The 6,430-nt window shown below is 57.2% G+C and overlaps 1 long non-coding RNA gene across 2 annotated transcripts; it reads left to right on the top strand.

Annotated features, from left to right (window-relative positions):
* The first annotated feature begins 689 nt into the window (after positions 1 to 689).
* LOC141371849 (uncharacterized) lies at positions 690 to 4,063 on the top strand. 2 transcript variants are annotated; one of them, XR_012377125.1, is made up of 4 exons: positions 690 to 1,073; positions 1,342 to 1,547; positions 2,545 to 2,696; positions 2,968 to 4,063. It is a non-coding gene; the product is annotated as an uncharacterized lncRNA (long non-coding RNA). The 2 variants fall into 2 exon arrangements; XR_012377124.1 differs by lacking the exon at positions 2,545 to 2,696 and having other exon boundaries at positions 692 to 1,073.
* The last annotated feature ends 2,367 nt before the right edge of the window (positions 4,064 to 6,430 follow it).

Here is a 6,430-nt window from a genome sequence, read left to right as displayed (position 1 = left end):
GGGGCTGATGTAAGAGGTGTCGAGGCTCAGACTTTCTGAAGTCGGGTAATTTTCCAGCGGAGCCCCGCAAAGACAGGGATGCGTGGATCGTTAACTGCGTTTGAACGCGGAGTCCTAGTTCATCCAGGCAACAAGGGCCTTCCCCTACCTTCCCCGACGGCTGGAGGACGGTGGTTCCAGTCTCCGCTAAAGTCTTAGGACTGGGGGCCTCCTGCCTCCTGGTTATCTCACACCCTCTTACTGCAATATTATTACTTTCCCTCGGCTGGTTGTGAGGGGCCGGGGGGGGGGATGGAGGAGGTGGGGGTGTGAGGAAGCCGAGCGGTCGGGTGCATGGGATGGGTGAAGCCAGGCTTTACTCCTCTCTGGCCCCCACGCCGGGCTGAACTGCTGCCTCGGTCGACGGTTGTGAAAAAGGAACGAGTGGACGGAGGCATCAGCTCTAAGGGCGTAGTTTATCCACCAGATCGCACCACCGCCCAAGCAGTCAGGAGCCAAGAGTGCCGGGCGCCCCCGCTCCTCTTTCCCGGCTGTGCTCGGGCACACCCGCGTCCCTTCCGAGAGTCTTCACGTCCCCCGCCCCGCCCCCCCCCCCCGACGCCGCCCCCACCGGCCCCCCCCCCCCACCCCGCGCTGCGCTCCTCCGCGCGTCCCCCCCACCCTACGCTCCTCCTCCCGTCCCCCCCCACCCCGCGCTGCGCTCCTCGGCACGAGTCGCCCCCTCCCCGCCCCGCGCTGCGCTCCTCGGTCGGGAGGGACCCGGGACCCGCGGCAGCTCTCAGCCCACCTGCGGTCCTTCAGGGCCCTGCTCCGGCGCCAGTCCTGCGCTCGCAGAGCTGGCTGGGTTTAGGGAAACCTTCCGGAAGGAGCAATGCTGGAGCGGCGGTTTTCCCAGCCCGGGAGGCCCGCAGTCGGGGGCAACGGGGAGCTGAGAGGTGGGGTTTGTGACACAGGTGTAGTTCTGCCATCTTTGAGGGAGAAAGACGGGAGACAAGAGAGGTCTGTGGAGGCAGAGCTGCGGAAATCCTGCCAGAAAAGGCTGCTGAGCTCCAGATACAGCAGGAGAGATGGAGGTGAGACTCTAGAAGGTGCCCCTGAACGAGGTGGGAGGGAGTTGACCCGGGGGTGGGCGTGGGATTTCCTGCAGGAGGAATAATTTGGGAGGAGCAGAGGAGGCGGAGGAGATGCCCCCATCCCCCACCCCTGCATCCCTGCGCGTCTGAGTACCCGATGTCCGCAAAACCTGTAGACTCCACAGCCCGTCGTCCCCCCCCCCCACCCCCAGCCGCTCTTACAGCCTCTCAGTTCGTGCCTCCGCTCTATCCCTATTCCCTTCCCCAGAGATGTCCCTCAGCCTCACCCGACTGCGGTCACAGAGGATGACCTTGTGCGCTGGAAGTTCTTCCTGCAGTCTGATCCCGCACCCGCTTCAGGCCAGTTGGGTGGATTCCAGTCTGTGCTTGGGGTGGAGTGTCTGACCCCCTGCAGAAGTGGAGGCCCCTTCAGGACACCACGGAAAACCTGGACACAGCGACCCAGGCTCTGAGGTTCTGTTCCTTTTAGCATTTATTTTTCTCTGGCAGACGAGAACTGGGGAGAGAGCACCCATTGTGGTCTCAATAAGCAGAAGCCGCACAAACAAACACCACGCGGTCATCAGTAGGACGTCTGTCACCGGTTATCTGTGAGGGCAAGTGTGGAAACCTTTCCACCCTGCTGCTGCCCGCAGGAGGGGCTTCTCTGCAGCCGTGGGGCTTCTGGGGGGGGAGGAGCTGGGGTGTGAAGCCCAGGACAGGGCACAAGGCAGAGAGCACTGTGGAGACCTGTCCTCTGCAGAGGCCAGCAGCGCCTCTCTCGGTTGGAACAGAATCGCTAGATCCCGTTGTCTGGCTTTGGAATGCGTGATACAGTTTCTGGCTTTGATGAAACCAGCTCTACTTCGGTCTCTTCCACTTAGTAGTCACAGGACCTGGGTAACAGGCAGTTGCAGGGACCTTAGTTATCCGTAAATTGCAGGTAACAACACCTAGTTTGGAGGATAGTTGTTGGGTTTTTGAAATATCAGACGTGTCATGTTTAGCACATAGTAGGTCTTTAAGAAATGGTCCTGCGTAGTGTTACCATCTCAGGGGGCAGAACTGTCTGCGTCCCCTGAGCCGTCCTGACTTTATTACCCACCCCCCAGGGGTTTGCCCAGAAACCCAGCGTGGGGCTGAGGGCACCTAACAGCTCCTCCTTGTGCGACCTCCCTCCTTGCTCCGAGGAATGAAGAAGCACATTTATAATCTTCTATTACTTTTGAAGCTTTTAAATTTGGGGATTGGTCACTGTTTTGTGAGTTACCCAAGTTTAAAATAATAAAGCATGTCCATTTGCCTGTTCTTCCCAGTTGGCTGAGGAATGGGCGTTCGCCATGTCTGGCTTTCACGTGGCCCTAGAGACAGAACCCCTGCCCCTTCTCTCTTTCCCCACCCGGCAGAGACAACCGGCAACCCCACTTACAGCTCCTTCTGAGAAATCTGCTCTTCCCTTTCTTCCTATCAGCCTGGAGGTGTCTGTGGGGAGACAGGGAAATGAGGTGGGGACAGTCTAGAGAGCGTGAGCAAGAAACCCGGGACGGCGCAGCGGGGTGAAGATCTGAAGTGCCGTGGGCTGGCAGCAGCTGGATTTGCCTCTGCTCTTAGTGGACCAGGAAGGTAGAAAACACGGAGAGATGCCTTCTTTGTTTCTCTGAGTTAGCCATCTAGCCCAGCACAAATACCATTTACAATGCTTAGTAGTCATCAGCTGGGGAGGTGGGCCAGCAGGCAGGAAAGGGGTCTGGAGGGGGGGAAGGGGAGGGGCCTGGGGGAGGGGAGGAAGGGGAGGGGGAGGAGGAAGGGGGAGGAGGAGCTCCTGCTGTGTCTCAGGGAAGTTACTAGAGCCTCCCCCTGGCTCCCTGCTGACCCAGCCTCTGCATCCCCACAGGACGACGGGTCTCTCTCTCAGGACCTGGTGCAGCGGCCTGCGTTCTGGGATGACCCTTTGCTTCTCAAGTCCCACCTGGGCCAGAAGATGAGAGCATATGGCCTCACGGGTCCTTCCAGACCATTCGTTCCACATTCCAATTTCTAATTTAAGTTTATGCTGAGTACTGGAACAGTGAGCTGAGGCAGAGCTAGAGGGAAGGAAACGTGACTGTGAACGTTCCGGATGAGTTACTCTGTGCTCTGCTTTAGTGTCAGGTCATTCATTCATGTTTTCCCATTTTTGCCTTCGAGGACCTAACTACCTAATCTAATACTTAACATTCAAGTATGTAGCAGTCACATTTCCAGAAGGCTTTTCACTTCATAATCTGCTTTCACATGGAGCTTTCCTTTGATCCACAGAAAACTCCGGCAAAGATGTTGGGTGGGCTTGCAAGTGTCCTCACTGTCTACCTGGGGACTCCCTCTCTAGTTAGTAGGGGACTGAGAGAGCAGAGCTGGGCCTCGAAGACGGTAGTTCTCATTCCATGACCGGCGCCGGGTCCCCAGGTGGAGGAGACCAAGCAGCCCACCCACTCCAGGAATACAAGGCTGGACGGAGAAGGAGCCAAGCGCCACACTGTGTGGGGGGGAGGCATGAACACCCCTTGAGCCATGGGGCCACCACTCTCTGTGTGCCCCCCAGGCTGCCACTGCCCCACGCCGGCCCGCTCTGGGGCTCTGTTTCTGTGTTCTGGGGCCTCTCCCTAAGTGGTCAGTGGGATGAGGGGGTGCACAGACGATGTTTTTGGTCCCGAGCCCACGGGACAGACAGACCCACAGCTGAGTTTCTTCTACTGTGAAGACCTTGATCCTGTTCACCTTCATTTGCGCTGTCGCTGTCTCCTTTGGCTGCAAAACCTGGATCCAGGGGCACCCGGGTGGCTCAGTGAGTTGAGCAGTGGACATTCAGCCCAGGTCGTGGTCTCAGGGTCCCGGGATCGAGTCCCGCATCAGGCTCCCTGCTCAGTGAGGAGTCTGCTTGAGATACTCTCCCCCTGCCCTGCCTCCCCCTCTGCTCTTCCCCTTGTTCTTCTGTACTCTCTCTCTTTCAAATAAATAAATAAATCTTAAAAGAGAAAAGAGGCCTCAATCCAAATGAAACTGCCCCTGTGGGGAGAGAGTTTGGGAAGCTGTGCCTGGAGCTCTCCCTCAGGATGGTGGGGAGGCTCACCAGGGGAGTCCCAGTGTAATGATCATTAGAGCCCCCTTTGTTGCTCAGGCCGGGGCTGGGGTGTGATGGGGCCGGAGACATCTGCAGCCCCAGTGACCTGCAAGACAGGAATGCAAATTATAACTAATACATTATGGCTAATATTCGGAGGGTGCTTTGGGAGCATCCAAGAACTTCCACAGACTTGCCCTGATTTATCGTAGCAGCATCTCTGAGAGGTATGTTGTGTTTGCCACCTGTGAAGGGTGAGGCACCTGAGCCGCAGAGCGGGAGAGTGAGTCCTCGAAGGTCATGCAGTAAACTCAGGAGTCTGACCTTGAGCCCAGACCTTCTGACTCAAAACTCCATGTTCTTCCCGTTCTCCATGATGCCTTGATTTCAATAGCCATGAACTGTTGGAGCCCCTGGTGAACTGCCTACTCGTGGGCAAGGATGGGGTTAACGGGTTGTGGGGCCAGAGCGAGGAAGTGACCGTCCCCAGGGCCTCCTGGAGCTCCTGGTCGGGTGGGGGGCAGGGAAGGGCTCCCCTGGTAACAACGGAAGCTTCTGTCGAATTCTGTGGTGGAATTTGTGGGTCCTTGGACTCAGCACACAGCAGAGGAGCTCCCCATCGTGCTCACAGAGCCTCTTTCTGGCTGCATGTCCGAGGGCTCCAGGGTTCCGACCGTCTCCCGTGGGTTCACCCTCGGCCAGCTGGGCCTGAGTGTCCTCCTCCCCACGGAGCCGTTGCCCAAGGACACTTGAGAGTATGGTCAGATGCTTCCCACTTGGGTGACGCATCTGAGGGAGACGTGGGGCCCATGGTCGGTGGTGACAGGGTCCTACAGAATGTCCACGCCGGCGGGACAGTTTCCTGGCCGAGCCTGGGCAGAGGGCTGCCCCCGGCTGCAGTGGACACTGGCTCTGGGGAGGGAGAAGGACCCGGAGGCCGAAGAGGAGCAGGGAGGAAGCAAAAAGCAAAAGGAGGGAGACGGAGAAATCAAAGGAACAGTAGAAAAGAGTAAACATTAGAAGGGAGGCAGGACAGGAGGGAAGCAGGCGGACGATGCCCCGCCAGCCCCTCTCCAGAGCGCGGATACCACCTATAGACATGTGCTGCTTGTGACGCGGGCTGTGTGGTCCTGAGCCTCGCACCCACGGAGGTTCCTGGGACCAGAACGACCAGGGCGCCCAACTGCACGCAGAGGTTCAGGCCGCTCCCGCCGGCAGAGCCCCCAGCCTGGGAGAGCGGCCCCAGGTCCCAGGGCTCCACACGTGAGGTGAAAACGTGGAAGGTACGGCCACTCACCTCAGGGAACTTCCAGCGATCAGGACAAGCGCCCGTCCTCTCACGGGGCCTCCCTGTGCGGCAGGAAGAGCGGGGAGCTCGCTTTCCGAAGGTCCTTCTCTGCAGGGTGCTCTGGGCCACAGTGCGGGGAGCAGTCTGTCTTCTTCTGGGTTGCCCTGGCTCTAGGGTCCGCATGCCCATTCTTTGTTTGCTCTGTTTCTTCCTGCTTGTTGGCGCTTCTCTGGGCCCTGGCTTGCCTTCCCGGGCCGCTGTCCTGGCGAGGAACGTACCAGCCAGCCCCATCCGCACCGCCTTCTGCCGCTCAACCTCTTCTCCTTCCTCCCCCTGTTACCCGAATCAGAGCGGAGAGCAGGGGCTTTCAGAAATGTGATCAAAAGGGAGAGAGAGAATAACAGACCTTTGTTTTCTTTGAGGTTGAATGAACTAAAGCATCTTTTTTTTTTAATTTTTTTATTGTTATGTTAATCACCATATATTACATCATTAGTTTTTGGTGCAGTGTTCCATGATTCATTGTTTGTTCATAACACCCAGTGCTCCATGCAGAACGTGCCCTCCTCAATACCCATCACCAGGATAACCCATCCCCCTCCCCCCCTCCCCTCTAGAACCCTCAGTTTGTTTTTCAGAGTCCATCATCTCTCATGTGAACTAAAGCATCTTAACATTTGTATAATATTTTAGAGTTCATACTCATTCTAAACTGCTGACCCCTGGAGGAAGAATGTAACTTTTATATTTTATTTATTTTTATATTTTGAGAGAATGAGAGAGAGAGGGTGCATGAGCAGTGGGGGAGGGGCCAGAGGGAGAGAATCCCAAGCAGACTCCATGCTCATCGTGGAGCCCAATGTGGGGCTTGATCTCACGACCCAGAGATCGAGAGGAGGACGCTGAACCGACTGAGCCACTCAGGCGCCCCTAGAATTTAACTTTTAGACAAGTTTTGCTTGACTGGCC

The sequence above is a fragment of the Callorhinus ursinus genome, unplaced genomic scaffold (genome assembly GCF_003265705.2).
Source record: "Callorhinus ursinus isolate GAN/ISIS: 27379988/994484 unplaced genomic scaffold, GSC_fseal_2.0 scaffold109, whole genome shotgun sequence".
Taxonomy (NCBI): Eukaryota; Metazoa; Chordata; class Mammalia; order Carnivora; family Otariidae; genus Callorhinus; species Callorhinus ursinus.
Note: the sequence above shows the minus strand (reverse complement) of the source record. Positions and strands in the feature narration are given on the sequence as shown.